Genomic DNA, 16710 nt, shown 5'->3' on the forward strand with positions numbered 1-16710 from the left:
TTACGTTTGACGTTTGATAAACTTTTTCAGCAAGATTAAGTTGGGTAAGGTTTCTGGTGGCAGAATTATAAAGCGTTGTCTGGAGTAAAACAAACCAAGATATTTTCTATGCTACTTATATAGAGCAGTGTAACAGCAAGGACATCATCGGGACCAGTGGATACGGAAATCGGAAGTTCGATTCCAAGTAGCGGCTAGTACTTAAATTATTCAATTTTAAAATCAATAATTCCAGTTCCACATGTATTGCGTCACGGATGGACATCTTACACACTTATTTCGTATTTAAGAGTTCGGTACTTTTTTCTACCAATTCTTCCAATTTTACTGAGTTCGGTAATTTTTGGTGCTAGTTTTTCAGTAATAATCATACTTTACCGAAAAATGGAAAAAGTCAGTGGACACAAGCACCGACTTTTCGGTAATCATTGTGATTTTACTGAGTTTTTGTTAATATGAAACCAAAACAAACTGCTGCTCTTGGAAGCAGCTGTCAAACAGAATCGTCATTGCATTTCTCAACAGCAGCAGAGCAGCAGCAGTGAAATGCCGTGAAATTCGTTCTTCATAATCATTTGAACGAAATGCCTCTGAGCGGACAAGAGGCTCGAGTTTTTTGTGACCCGCCAACTTCTAGGTAAGAAATAGATAAATTCGTGAAAAAGCGGTTACACTGGCACTACCGAAACAGATCGAAAATGAAGCTTACAAAGCTTCTCTCGCTGGATTCTTCCTGATTGAAATGGATTAGACGAGCTCCAGGCAGAACCAACGCCGGTACATTCCCGTGCCGTGTAATCACTACCTAGAATATTCTCCTTTGTTCAACCAAAAGTTGGCGGGCACGCATATATGGTCCGTTTTAATGAATGGTACCGTCTACCCCCGTTGGTTTGACCTAATCTAATCTGAATACTTTTTAATTTGACCCCCTCTAATCTGCACATCGTTCAAACTAAAAATGGTTCAAACGTCATTCTGCTCATGGAACAGGGTGAAACGGAACGCAGAATCAAAACAAAACAGCAAAAAGGGTTACCATCAGTATGTTTTTCGATGCCCACAGGGTTACTAGAAGTGCAAATTAAGAAATAAACCCCGTTGGTTTGCATGAGGTGTCGTTCAAACCAACGGGGGTAGACGGTAGTCTGAAATTAAATAAAAAACATAATAGTAAAACCGTGGTGCGGCATGCGGGAAGCAATCCAAGAAACTGAATAACTCAGTAATTTAAGTAAATTACCAATTTACTGAAAGTCAGTAAAATATTTTTACAAAAAATACTGAAAACTCGGTAATTTTTTGACAGATGATCAATTTACCAATTTACTGACTTTTCAGTATTGGAAATATTACCGAGTAGTCAGCAGTTCAAAAACCCAGTAAAATTTTACCGAACTCGGTAATCTAAACTAGCTGTGTAATTATATTTAATCGATTAAATCGGGGATAGTTATACAACACTATTTTTTAACAACTGTGAAAAGGCTTAAAAAGCGCCTTCTCAAGATGTTATTCAGTTAGTGGTTACATAGGAGCCGAGAAAACAGCTATGACTTGGTGGCAAAGAAGCTGTTCGCACAGCACTTACATGTGGATCAGGGATGCCAGATGATTTTTTGAAAAATCTGTATCATTCTTTTCAAAAATCTGTACCCCATACAAAATTTGAGACAAAAATCTGTATCTGTATTAAATTGTTAAGATTGGTGCTCTTGAAAACGTGAGTAGGGGTCCAAGTCGGCCATTGTGGAAGCCATATTTATATTCGCTGAAGTTTCTCCTTAAGTTCGCCAGATTCATTGGTATAGGGCTTGCATAGAAGCTTTTGTCCATATGCACAAGACAATAACTAAGCATCAAGTTGTATTGTGGACGCTTCGTTGACGTTTACATTCACAATAAATGTTAGTTGGATATGTACAAGAACAAGTAATACTATGGTCGTAGTGACTTAGATACCCAACAAGGAATAAAATACTATGAAAAAGTATCCGTTGAGTATTCGAGGAACGGCGAGATTTTTAGTTCGTAAGCGCGTACTCAGACCGATACGGGTTAAAAGGCTAGCAATGAACGTTGCTGAAACTTCTATGCGAAGTTCCGAAAGCAGCACAAAAGTTCCATGTGTAACTCGACTTAAGTTTGTGGAACTCGAACATGTATGTTATCAAGGCAAACGCAACTTTTGGGTACTCGGGTACAATTAACACGGATTCATAATGCTTATGAGCAGCTTTTCACTAATTGCAAGGGTTTAAAATGGAACTTCAGACTTACCTTCGATTATATCCGTAGTACCAGTGCGCAGCTTCCTGTAGAATGACCACCGAATCGCCCACGTCCAGCTCCAGTCTGTGCTCTTTGTCCGACTCGCTGTAGTTGGCTTTGGCTGCATTACGAAGATAAAAAATAAAAAATAAAAATAAAATAAACTGGATTAGATTAGGTCCAACAGTAGAGAGCTAGGGGATTTACGTTCTCTCCCCCTAGTCAAGTTCTCGGCCGCCCTTGAAATCCCCCCGTAGTTGATTCGCGCGCGGGATAGATGGATGATGAAGTCAGCCGTAGCGAAGTATTGCGAATACCGCGTAAGGTTCAGCTTTACGCTCGTAATAACTGGGTAACTCGACACGGCTGACGTTGAATCTGCCGTATAGCTGCAGGGCAGCAACAGGAACCCATTCATCAATCATGCACAGGGGTCCACCGTCGTTCCGACTTAGCTCGACCGTATGTGTTGTGTACGCACACGGTGTGTGGTGGATTAGTGGTGTACCCCGATTGCTGATGCCTCACTCAACGATAGAGGATATTTGCCGTTTCCGAACCATTGACTTATGAACGAGGCGAACGGGAGCTTTGCTAAATGCACCATAGAGGAATCTAGTCATCCGTGATTTGCGGTATGTCGTGTCGGTGATGTAGGGTAGGTGAGTCCTTTGAAGGACTTCTTTTCAAACATAAGTTAGTTGAAACATTGTTTAAGGGTATGTTTAGTATACCGTTTGGACAGTAAACAAGTCAATTTTAGACAGAGAAAAATTAGAAGAGTCGAACACAGAACAAATCACCCTATCCGGTAACTAGATCCGATGCGATGGTGCGATATATGTAGATCACCACGCCAACGCCTACTGTGTCTGAATACGACTACGAATCGTTGCGTCGTCAGTTCGTCCCCTCGGCGAACTGAGATTCAATTAATTAACCGGCTTTCAAGAGTTCGTCGGAATCCAACCCGCTATATGTAGTAGATGGGGTAGTCAATGGATTTAACAAGAGATTTGTGCATTCGGATGGGGTGATAATGGAATCATATTGTCGTAGGTCGGAAGCTGCAAACATACGCATAGGTACATACGCAGTAGAAAAGCTGATTAACCTGTCCCAAATAGTAAATTGAATTTTATCACGGCTCAATTCACTTTTTGGGTTAGTGGGAGTAGCTCCAGACCGCTGTTATGAGTATTGTCATCTTCCCGTCCGTTACCAAAACACAGGGATTTGGGGATAATCACTGACACTGGCTAATGAGACAAGATTGGCGGAATTTTCCAATTGTCAAAAACTGTCCAGGCCACGTCCTTGCGACAGCTGAGGGAAGGGAAAGGAAGATTATTTGGATTCCTAAGTAAGGTATGTAGAGACCTCTACGTCCTCTCAGGCCTAAGTAGGTGTCACGGGAATTTGGATATTGTTATTCACCAAATTATACGAATTCCAGTACGCTCGGGACAAAATTGTTGACTTCCATTTGCGTCTCGCGGACATCTAACAGCAATGTCAACAAAAATTACACGGAAATAACACGAAAATGAAGTCGAATTCCGGCACTTTGATTGAAATAGAACAAACTCTCGCAACAATCGCGAACTTTTCTACTCAACACTACAAGAGAAAATGCTGAACACCGAAGATCAGTTTGCAAGCAGGCCGGCAATATTCAAAACAACAAGTAAAAAAAACGCGTGGCCGCTCCGACGCTCAGCCTACTACGATCCTTTTAATTACTTTTATACCTATCAGGGTTACCAATATTTGCTTTTTTACAGACTTTATCGCTAGAAAATAATATAAAAATATCAATATGATATATTTTATTGATAATAGAAAGATAAACAATATCGTTCCTTAAAATATCAATACTTCATGGAAAACTCAACTGAATGACCAAATTAATCCACCAGCATAGAATATCTAACAGCTCACAAACTTGTGCGAAATAGAAATTACATCATCGCAGCTAGATTCGCCGCCTGCTACAATCGTTCACTTGAAGGCACCCAAACGATAATAGAGGGAGGGAAGAACAGTCAAATTGAAGAGCTGACAGACAGACAAACTGGCATTATAATTGCACTACGAGCGACGGTGCGATTCCAGCGGTATCCAGCGTTGCCAACCTTCCAGATTTATCTGGATTTATCCAGATTTTTGAGGTCTCATTTAACAAAAGTCTGGAAGATCCAGACATTTATTTTCCGGATTTGTAAGGTTTTGTTAGGAATTTGTAAGGTTTTTGCCCGGAATTTGTAAGGTTTTTACGCAAATCCAGACTTTTCCAGACAAATCTTCCTAAATCATCAAGATTTTTCAAAAATTGACCTGGCATCCCTGGCGGTATCCGCTGCTATCTAGCCCAAGCGCGAGCGTCTTGGTTTGCGAAAGTTCCAGAAAGAAATAACACCAGCTTCACGGTCCGTCCGTCCTTCAGCGATGCACGAGGAATGGTTCTTCGGAATTGTGAGCGGTGGTGGTGCTGGTGGAGGTTAGATCACTCGGATGCTGGGTTGATTATGATGATGATGATGATGATGATGACGCAAAAAGTAAGCAAAAACTGAGGTTGTCTTTTTACCTTCCAACTAAAATGGAAGAAAATTTAATTATAACTTTTCCTTTTTCTACTGCTGCTGCTCCTGAGAGTTAATTAACAATCCAGGACCAGGTGGATTCGGAAGAACAATAGCAAAGGTAATTTAATCTTGAAATGAAAATATTCACGGACACTGCCATAGAGTTTCCTAGTCTGAAATCTATTAGGTCTTAAAGAATGGTCCAGAAACAGAAGCATATATTTCCTCTACTTTTACATTTCATTGAATTTGAATGAAAATTACTTTTTGTTTTCCTTTTAATTACTATTTTGTTCACGTTGATTTGCAAATCGTGAAACAAATCGGAAGATATCAAGAATAACATGGCATCCCGTATTACCTTAAGAAACACTTGAGGACACAAAACTGAAAGTGATGGAAACTGGCGGTGAAAAGTCATCTTTTGCGTGTGATTAGTATGCCATGCCAAATGCAATGGTACCTAATCATGAGCATCATTTACCTCGTTGTTGTAGTAACAGCTGACGACAGAGCCTACTCGGATGAGCGCTGCTGCTATGTGCTAGTTGCTAGTAAAAGAAGTAGCTACAACAAACGATGAGCCCGAACTCCAAGGTCGGTATTGCTGCTTTCATGATGATTGTTATGCATCGGCGCCTAATTCACGTGGAAAGCGATGCTCTCATCGCTTGGGCGCGATGCGTTGAATTTTCCCATCGCTTCAAACCGGGCATAGAGGTATGGAAACGATTCACACGAGCACTTGAGATGGTTCTTATGAGTGAATATTATTAAATGGAGGAGCAGAAGTGGAGGAGAACATTTTAAACGACTGCTCGAAAGATTTTAACTTTTTTATGAAGGTAATAAATGTCAAACTGAAGTTGACTACAGCAAAAAGAGGGAATTTGTAAGGGGGTACTTCATCCAAGCAATACTATAAGACTCCTCCAGATATATCTGCGAAGATGCTTCCTCCTGGGATTTATCCAGGAACTTTGTCGGGTGTCCTTCAGGGATTGTTTATCAGAACTCTCCTTCAGAAATTCCTTCGGTGATTCCCTCAATGAATCTTTTGACAGATATCTGCAAGGAAAATTCCTACTGTGAATCCTCAAGGAATTCAAGGCGGGTTTCCTCTCTGGATTCATACAGTCATTGCCATACTGGGACTCCTTCCAGAATTCCTTCAAAAATTTCTCCAGGAATTTCTCTCTGGATTCCTCCCGGACTTTTTTCCGGAATTCCTCTTGAGATTCCTCTCGGAATCATTTCAAAATTTCTCCAGATACTACACCCGAAATTCCTGTCGAGATTTCTTCCGGGAATCCTCCGGGGTTTCCACCCAGGCTTCCTTCAAGAATTGCTCCAGGGATTTCTATAGATCCCTGCAATAGTGTGATACTTGATTCTTCAAATTTGTGTTTTTAAAAATAGACTTCGCTTTTATAATCACCTTGAAGCTCACTAATTTCCAACAATCTTGATATTACTGAATGGTTAGTTCTAGACCTAACCGAAGCTCTGGAAATTGTGTGCGAAGTACAAAAAAACCTTTCCAGCATTGAACATTGAAACTCAGCCGCCACAATGTCTACTACGATCGGCACATTACTTCCTACACAGAATGTGTGTCGCCGATACTATTCATGATGAAAAGAAGCCCTTGTGTATGGCATAGTTCCAAGCCTAGCAGAAAGTAACCATATTTTTCCTTTCCGCTATTCATAACTGATAAAACTAGTAGTACATACAACCAAATACATATTCGGAAAGAGTACATCAAGAACGCACGATAATGCCCCTCTACAACGCACAGTGGCCGGAAGCCGGACAAAACCTCAAAAATCGACTTCAATATTTTATTTTTCTGATATTTTTCTTCCATTATAGATACTTCAACTAAGAAAACCCCAAATTTTCAACAGATTTGAGCGAAAATTGAGTCTTGTTGATTTTTTCAAAGTTGAAGTTTTATGTGCTACAATATTAGTATTTATTGCCTTTATTTTATGAGCTTCCTTCATGAGTTCGTTGTAAAAGTTAGGAAGACTTGAATAATGTGACAATATTTTTTGTGTTTTTAGGTATGAATAACCATTACATTTCAGGCATTGTTTGGAGTTCAATCACAAAATTATAATGTTTTTACAATATGCAAACATATTGACTTTTATGTAATTTTGAAGAAAAACTTCGTATTAAACAGATCCAGTACTTGTTTAGGAAACATCAGAAAACGACGCCGTATCCCGGATCTGACGTGCAATTTTGTCTAGTTTTTGGCTAAATAGGTCACTGTTTGCGCATTTTTGCGCTAAGCGCGAAAAAAAAATTTTTAAATTATAATGTTTTTACAATATGCAAACATATTGACTTTTATGTAATTTTGAAGAAAAACTTCGTATTAAACAGATCCAGTACTTGTTTAGGAAACATCAGAAAACGACGCCGTATCCCGGATCTGACGTGCAATTTTGTCTAGTTTTTGGCTAAATAGGTCACTGTTTGCGCATTTTTGCGCTAAGCGCGAAATAAAAATTTTTTTTATATATCAGGTCACAATGGAGCCGCATGGTTGTGGACGAAGTGATATTGTTTGAAGTTTAAATTTTATCTTAACACAGTTCAAATTGACTTCAGAATACTAACAATTTAGTGTAATTTTCATTCTTGTAAGAGACTTTCACCAAGTCAGATGGTCATCCAAGTCATGGAAGGGGGGGGGGGGGGGGGGCGGGGTGGCGGTGGCTTGTCTGATAATGTAATAATGTAATGGCCACAGCTTTAACATTTTTTTTAATATTTTTTTTTAATATTACTTTATTATTTGACAGAAAAACAAAAGAAGGTGGGTGCTCCAGTTTTAAACAGTAACCTGGAGAGGAAAGGAGTGATGACTAAGTATGAATAAGCCTTTTTTTTTCATAGACACTACCCACATGTTGCTTCACCAGATACAACTAACTCTTTTAACCTTCAAAATAAAGAAAGACAAAAACACCGTGAAAACATGTAAAAATAACTACAAATCATTGCTCATCGATTTTCTTACACTGGTTGTTTCTTCGATTCATCTTAATCGTTAGAATTGCTCAACAATCTTGGAAGCAATCTCTTCACGAACTTCTATCGAAGTTTCAATATATAGTGACACAAATTCGTCGACATCTACGTGTTTTTTTTTCTACACGCACATCGCTATAGTTCAAAGCAACAATCATCTAAAAAAATATAAAAGGAATTCACTAAACGGCGTTAAACGCTACGTTAAATATTTGTCTGCGTAAGCGTCGCGATCACCAAGGCAATCTTTGAAAATTTTAATCGCAATTTTATGAAACGAACATTTTACGCTCTTTAGTGAAACCCCTTTTATCGGGTTTTTTGTCAACTTGAAGTTTTATTGTATGTTATTCATGCAGTTTCGTTAAACACATTTCTACTGAACGACACACAGAGTGATAAAGATTTTGAAAACATTTGCTGGAACTCTACTGTTCATAAATATGATAACCGATCTCTGATGATCGTTTACCAAAAACTCCCTTCAATATTGCGAATTTGAATTGCCAATTCTTTATAGATAGGGTTGTTTCGGTTGCTTCGACAAATGATAGCAGGGATCGATGTACCTTCAAACCCAAACTCGGAAGAGCATATATGAAGTTGTTGAAACGAGATTGATAAAAGGCAGTTCAAATTTTACGCAGTTCACTATATTAGACTATCTGACCCCATAACGATTGAATTAACACACGTCCGTGCACCCACTGTAAAATGGCACGTGGTCTATGGGCAGTCCCTGAGAACACGTATTGTCAGCCAACATTAGTGTGTATCTGAATTGATCCATTGAAAGAAAACGTAGGTGAACGATTTTTTCTAATGATTTATGTAGTTTTGAAGATTTTGGACCACCCTAACAGCAACAAATACACAATTATAGTTTATTTCAATACCAATACATGATTTGGGCCCATTATAGCCGAGGCGGTAAACGCACGGGTATTCAGCATGACCATGCTGAGGGTGACGGGTTCGATTCCCGGTCGGTCCAGGATCTTTTCGTAAAGGAAATTTCCTTGACTTCCTTGGGCATAGAGTATCTTCGTGCCTGCCACACGATATACGCATGCAAAATGGTCATTGGCAGAGAAAGCTCTCAGTTAATAACTGTGGAAGTGCTCATAGAACACTAAGCTGAGAAGCAGGCTTTGTCCCAATGAGGACGTTACGCCAAGAAGAGAGAGAGACATGATTTAAGAACCCCCAAATTAAAAGCTTAATCAAAACCTACGTTCAGAAAGCACATCGTGATAGCTTATTATCGATTATTTTTACATGCTTTCTATAATCAGCAGATTTCAAAATTTTGAACCACCCTAATATAGTAAAATCAAAATATATGATGAGTTCCATATCAGAAATAGATTTAGGGAACTAAAATCATCATAACCTGTGAATTTTAGCAATTTCGGTTAACATTTGAGGTTTTGTCCGACTTTTGTATGGAGGCCCGCCACTGTGCAACGTTTCGCAGTTTCCATCTAACGAGATGATGTGGAACGTTGAAATGGAACGTTGACTGCGCTGTGAAAGTTCACGATGACTGAAAATTTCCCAGCCCTGCACAGTGCAGGGCAGTGGGACCTCCACTCGAGAATCTTTTTCACAGTTTGCTTAATAGTAGGTACCTACGTACAACATCATCATCGTCGTCGTCGGAGATTATTCTAGTGACGAGTCATTCACTTTCCATCGCCGCCTACCTTGTTAGTTACGGAGTTACATAACTGCGAAGTCGTCGTTCGTGACTACTACGCCACAAATGAAACCTCCACCAAGGTGTGTGCATCGTAATTGAAACGATGTTAAGAAGTACCCTACCCCTCTTGCGTATACCCTCTCTTCGCTCCTAGTATGATCAGTTTGACATTTATTACCTTCATAAAAAAGCTACAATCTTTCGAGCAGTCGTTTTAAAGATTCTTTTCCACTTCTACTCCTCCATTTAATATTCACTTAAGAACCATCTCAAGTGCTTGTGTGAATCGTTTCCATAGCTACGCCCGGTTTGATGCGATGGGAAAATTTGTCGATGAGCTTATCGTTCGTTGTAACTAATAGTTAGCGCTCATCCGAGTAGGCTCTGTCGTTAGCTGTTACAACAACAATGTAAACGATGTTTGCGTTTAGTCATTATTGAGCATGGCATACTATGCACACGCGAAAATGAGTTTTCGCGTAACTTTCCAATAACTTTTAGTTTCGTTTCTTCAAACGTTTCTTAATGTTATCATCTTTGCTACAGGGTGCCTGTAAGTTCTAATTTTCCATTAAGTTGACTTACTCCATGAACTGCAAAGTGTAACATCCTCAGCTGCAGGTCTTGACGCTTCAGTGCTCAGAACTCTTCCATTCGGATTGTCATTTAAAGATTCAACGCCTACTACACAAAGAAGCATAAATTCTTTCAGACCGAGATAGTATAAATTCAAAAGGGCCTAACTGAAACAGCCTTGGAAACAGCTATCAATAGAAGGGCCCTTTAGATTTAGAAGAGCTTTTTTTTTTATTTTCGTTATAGTCTAATGCAAATAATGCCAAGAATCGTAATTCAATCTGCCATTCATGTCTATAGATGGATTAAAACATTGAGAAAAGTCTTACATTTTGAAATAGGCCTTTTTTGCAATGTAACGCTAAAAATATAATTTCATACGATATACAAACACAAAAAGTCGATTGGCTACGAAAAACTCTCAGGTTACAGTTGTGGACGTCTAACCGCACAACTTTTATGAGAAATATACTTTTTTGCATTAAAAATATTCGCTCTTACTTGTAGTTAGTGTGCACAAACGCAGGTGTGCTGTGGTTTGGCATCTAAACCGATAGAGAGATGGATTTGTGAAAAAAGTAGTGTTCATGGTGTGAACTCGGATATAGTTCTGTTAGCTTAGTTGGTTAGAGCGCTAATCTAGCGACTACATAGTCGTGGGTTCCAATCCCATCAGAACAAGATTTTTTTTTTACCAAATAATCTCTTAATTTTTCAATTAACAACATCCTGTGCCTTCTGATGACAAGTGTTCCAGTACTCTCGGTTAGTATACATTATACGGAAATTCTATGAAAAAAACATCAAGTCAATTTGTCCCATTTTCATGGTTTCACAATTTACTACAGGGTGAGTGATTGGCTAAATATCTTTTTTTTCTGGACAAAAGTGTACGAGAGAACAGAAGGGTTCTGACATGGACAAAAGTGAATCTACCTAGTTCATAGACAGCGGTTAAGCTGTCGCATGTTCAAATTTTCAGCATAAAATGTCCCATGCTATTTTTTGTTTTATCAAAAGCTGTCCCGACCCAGTCCCATTTATACCAGTAAAAAGATGTCCCGAGAATGATGAGGGACTGAGAAGTGAACCATTAGAAGTTGAGAGTGAGCAGTGAAGAGTAAGGAGTGAGCAGTGTAGAATATGGAATGATCAGCGAAAAGTGAAAAGTTGGAGAAAACTATGAGAAGTAACACTGAAAAGTGAAGAACGTTGGGCAGTAAGTAGTGCGTTTTGAGTAGTGCAGGGTATGGAATGAGAAGTGAAAAGTGAGAAGAAAGCTGTGATTAGTGAGCAAAGAATAGTGAAAAATGGGAATTGAAGAGTGATAAGCAGTAAAAAGTGACCAGTGATGAATTAAGGGTGAATAATAAGAGCAAGCAGTGACTACTGAGTGAGAAGTAAGCAGTGAGTTGGCCGTCCCTTATTTTGAAAAAAAATATAAGTACTGAAAGTTGAATATTGGCAACAAGATTGGAAAACTATTGCTTCAGGTTAAAAACGATCATGCCAAAATTGGAAGTCTGTCCAAGGTGCCTTGGACATTGGACACGTAACATTGGCGAAATATCCATCAACTACGCTATCAATGATCATTTTAAATTTTCATCCGTGCTTGAATCCGAGTGAATATGAAAAATACAATCAATGATAATTAACCCTAAGCAAACTACTACGAACGAACACGCAATGGGAGCAAAGAAAAACAGACCCAACTACGACCTCATCAGTCGGTTGGCTCGTGAAGCAAACTGACTGGAGAACATTCGTTCTCACTTGCTGCGGCGAGGCAGAGGATGCGGATATGATTCAGTGGATTTATTTGTTGCTCAAAACTTGTAAAAGCAATCATTTGATTTGTAAGGAAATGTTGCACGTGATTTTTATAATCAATTTAATTTAAAGAGACTACTGTTCCCAGGTACTTAATAAGTTTTAACTTTCTCCAAAGCTCGTTTTTTTTTTAATTTTTGAAATCTTCGTCATGCGGGATCGTTGTCTCCGAAATTTTAAGTTCAACAGATTTAAGAAAACACTTTATGAAGAAGAGATCAAAGCACATTCAAAGCTACTACATTTCATCGGTAACCTTCCTTTCTTCGTAAGAATTCTTGAGGCACTCTTTAATGAATTAACGATGAAATCTAATGCTCTAGAAAATGATGAACTCATGTTAAAATCAATGTTAAAATCAAACCTCAGTATTGCTGAAGCATTTTGATGGAGAAACTCTTGCAAAAATCAGCAGTTCCTAGCATTCCGTTTAGCTGGATTTGTTTATGAAAATAAAAAATATCGGAGATCGAAGCGCGAATGCTATATAGAGTGAGAGTTTAATATAAATATGAATCAAAGAGAAGTGTGCAGTGAAGAGTTAAAAGTGAGTAGTAGAAATGAGCAGGGAAGAGTAATAAATGGGGAGTAAACATTGTGAAGAGAGAAATGAAAAGTAAGAAGTAAACAGGGTAGAGTGAAAAATAAAAGAAGTAAGCAGTTAGGAATGAGTAAGGAGTGTGAAGCAGTAATAAGTGAGTAGTGTGGAGTGAGCAGTGAAAGGTGAGGAGTGAACTGCAACAGCAGTGAAGTATGAGAAAAGAAAAATAATTAAGTAGTGGGCCGTGAAGAATAAGAGTTCAGGAATGAGCAGTGAAGTGTAAGGAATGTAAATCAGTGAGGAATCAGGAGTTAAAAATATACAGTGAAGTCAGACGTTAGAAGTAAGCAGATATGAATGAGAAGCTGAGTTGCAAGTGAGTTGTACATTTCTATTTTGGTAGAAAAAGGTCAATTTTAACTTTTAGTTTTCGAGCTATTGATGAGCAAACACAATTTAACGGTTAACGGCTATTGACAACTATCCGTTAATCGTTAAATTGCTTTGGCCTCTCATGTACTAAAAAGCGCGATCAAATTGAACTTTTCCCACCTCAGTGGAAAGGTATAGTTCACTTGCGAATAGGAGAGTATCGATAGAAGTTTTAAGTGGCGTTTATGAGAATAGAAGCAAATGTTCGTCCAACGTGCGTTAACTGTAAACGTCAAGCGTGCCCAATACTTGTGATGAATCAGCAGTGAAAAGTGAGGAGTGAGAAGAAAGCAGTAAAGACTCATCAGAGAAGAGTGAGAAGTGAGAAACGAACAGTACGAAGTGTGCGTGAAACTTCGCAGTGAAAAGTAAGAGGCGAGGATCGAGAAGAATTAAATGAAAAATAAGCAACGAAGAGTGAGATGCGTAAAGGTGCCATTAGACTGTTTGCTATGATGTCAAATATTTGCCCAATACAAGCTCAACAAATGACCAACACAACGTGAATCATAGCAACCTTGGATGAATGTCGGACTTCGATGGCAAATATTTGGCATAACGACAAACAGTGTAATGGCCTCTTAAGGAATGATCCGTGAAAAGTGAAGAATTAGATTATTATGACTCGCCGCCGCTGAAAATAATTGATGAATGAAAAAAGAAGAATTAGAAATGCGAAGCGGAGAGTATGCAATGAACAGTTAGTGACGAATGAGCAGTGAAAAGTGAGAAGCGATGCGTAAGGACTGATCGGCGATTAGGAGTGAGCAATAAGAAATATGTGTAAAAATACGCGTGAAAAGTGAGAAGCGAAGAACGAAAACAAAAAAAAAAAGAGGTAGCGAAGAGTAAAAATTATAAGGAATGAGCTGTTCAAAGTGGAGAAATAGGTACAGGGTGTCAAATTTCCGCCAATGCCCACGAAAAAGGACTTTGTTACAAGGCTGTTACAGCGGTGGCGAATCATAATAAACATCACGTTTAATTTTATTAACAACAAAATACGAAGCAATATTTAATTTACGTAGTTTTTCAGCTGTTTTCAACTGGGGGTTCGATTGGTGTGGTTGTATTTTTTTACGTTCCGATAAGTAAATAAACCCTTAGACGGCAGTGGGAAATTGTGATGAAGTGAGAAGGGCGAAGTGAGGTATGAAGAGTGAGCAGCAAAGAAAGAGGGGTGAGAAGTGAGCGAGAAATAAGCAAGAATGAGTACTGAAAAGTAAAGTGTGAGGAGTGTGCGTTAGTAAGAAGTGAGGAGTGAAAAGTGAGCAGTAAAGACTCAGAAGTATATGTAGTAAAAAGTAAGTAAGCCGTGAAGAATGAAATACGAAGAGCGAAGAGTGGTAAACATTGAGGAGTGAAAAACGAGAAGTGAGCAACTAGTGTCTGAGGTGTTCATGAGTTTCAACTTGTGCGTACACGAGCGCAGAAACAAGTATGAAAATTCATGTATTCTATAAGTCGAGATTGCGTGTGTTCCTTTTTAGGGACAAACGTCTTAGAATTTCAGTTCACAATTGCAGCAGAACCTTAAATGCACAAATCTCAAGATGTAAACTTCTAGCGATAGTGCATTTTTTCATTCTGTTCTTGCACACTTGTCGGATATTATAAACCCTTTATAAGGCCGAGAAAACTAGAAGAGTTGTCAACGCATACTATTATGGAAATGATTATATACATGATTACATGTACAAAACAATTTTTGTTCAAAAGAAACTCTCAAAAATCTAGGTGGCAATATAGTTGCCACTGCCCGTTTACCCCAAAAATGAGCTTTTGAGGTGGCAATATAGTTGCCACTGCCCGTTTAGGCCACCAGCACTGGTGGCAATATTCTTGCCACTGCCCGTTTAGGGTAATTTTCTTCTTTTGACTTCGACAAAAAGCCGGAAAAGAGACTTTAGAGTGGATTAGGGCTTAACCCATAATATAAACTGTGTAGTTCAGCTCATGTCAACCCATAATTTGATTATTTCTTAAAATATTTACCAAATCTATGATTTTTCAATAAGTTTGAGCTAATTTTCTTCACGCGGTCAAATTTAGCCATTTTTGAGACTACAAATGGCTCCCAAATTGTTGTTAAAGCTTTGTTTAGTATCAAAAAAATACCAGACGTTGTTAGTAATCCCAATTTTACGTAAACCAAAAAAAAAGTTCGAAATAAATTGTTATAAAACTGAAAAAAATACAAACAGTAGGTGGCAAAATAGTTGCCACTGCCTTATAAAGGGTTAAATTTGTGCGCTTCAAATCGTGAGTAGGTGTTAAAGTCGATCATTGTGGCGGCCATCTAGGAATTCTAATGAGCTTGTCCTTAACATGGACTTCAAAATGTCATTAGACATCGATTTTCGACCGTTGCAAAAATTCTGATAATGCGCATAATGATAATTCCATGGATTTTCGAAAAAACGGATGCCGCCATCTAGGATTTTGAAATGGCGTCAGACACCGGATTTTAAACATCTACTCGTCGAGCTCGTTCCAAGAGTATCCATATGTTTTTCAAAAAAACTTTTTTCGATCTTACGAAACGGCACGTTTCACCATTCCCTTTCTTGTTGTTTTTTGGTTTCATTTGGGGACCAAATTATGTACTAGTTGTAGTCCCTGGTCCCAAGTGCTACAACCTAATTTGGTTTTTGATTCAAATGTCATACATGTCTTACATGTTTTCAAAGTTGATGTTTATGCTTGTAAAATTTAATTGTTTTTCTCACTCAGATTGTTTACAAGGAATTACTCATCAAACATTGAGACAGTTAATATCACGGAAAAGTAACCTTGCACCTGTTATTATTGTCTTGCAGCGTCTAGACAGGCTTGTTATTGAACAAACAACTGCATTTATAAAATTCCTAAGACAGTTGATATCCCACTGCGGAGTTCGGACCAAACCCCAAGGAACTTTTCTAAACAACCTATGAAACATTGTAAGATTTTTTTCTCTTGCAGCGTTAAGAATCTGAAAGAGAGTGTCATTCAGAAAGTTCATAATATTAGGTCAACTGTGCATCTAATAAACTGCATTCCAAACGATACCAGAAGCTGGCGGAAGTCATTGAACAACCCCACTTGTTGGGAAGTTGTTGTTGACTTTGTTTGCTCAACCCGAGTCGCGCAGAGTACAATCGACAGCTTTGTTTGTTGTTTGACTCAGGCCAACAATTGCGACGGCGGCATTCTTCGTGATAACTAATTGCTATCATCATTCATTTGCAATTATTTACGCCGCTTGTCAGTCACACCGGGTTTTTCTATCTTACTTACAGGCGGACGGAGATCGAATCCGGAATCAAAGCAACCATTGTCTATAGGTGAGAGTTGAGCATGAGCAATCACCGAGTTCGAAATGTCATCGCACGGCCTTCTTGGATCTTAGGGTTTTAAGCGTTCTGAAGCTCGCCTACTTTGTACAATGCTGCGCTCCATTTCGTCCTCCACTCAATAAAGTGCAACGTTTATTGCTTAATTTTTCTGCCTCTTCTACCCGCGGTTGTGACACCCATTCTAAAATGGGTCTGATCCCATAAAAACTCCCACTTTTCCGGTTGAGGGAGAGAGCCAGAGCCGAAGCAGCGAACCCACATTAATTGAGTCGGCACTGTCGTCTCGCTTTGTGACATTTTATATACGGTACCTAATTTCGAGCCTCTCTCGAGTTTCTTCGGTAGTTTATCAATATAAAGCAATTACATAGTGCCGCGTTT

This window comes from Aedes albopictus, chromosome 1 (assembly GCF_035046485.1).
Source record: "Aedes albopictus strain Foshan chromosome 1, AalbF5, whole genome shotgun sequence".
NCBI classification, from domain to species: domain Eukaryota; kingdom Metazoa; phylum Arthropoda; class Insecta; order Diptera; family Culicidae; genus Aedes; species Aedes albopictus.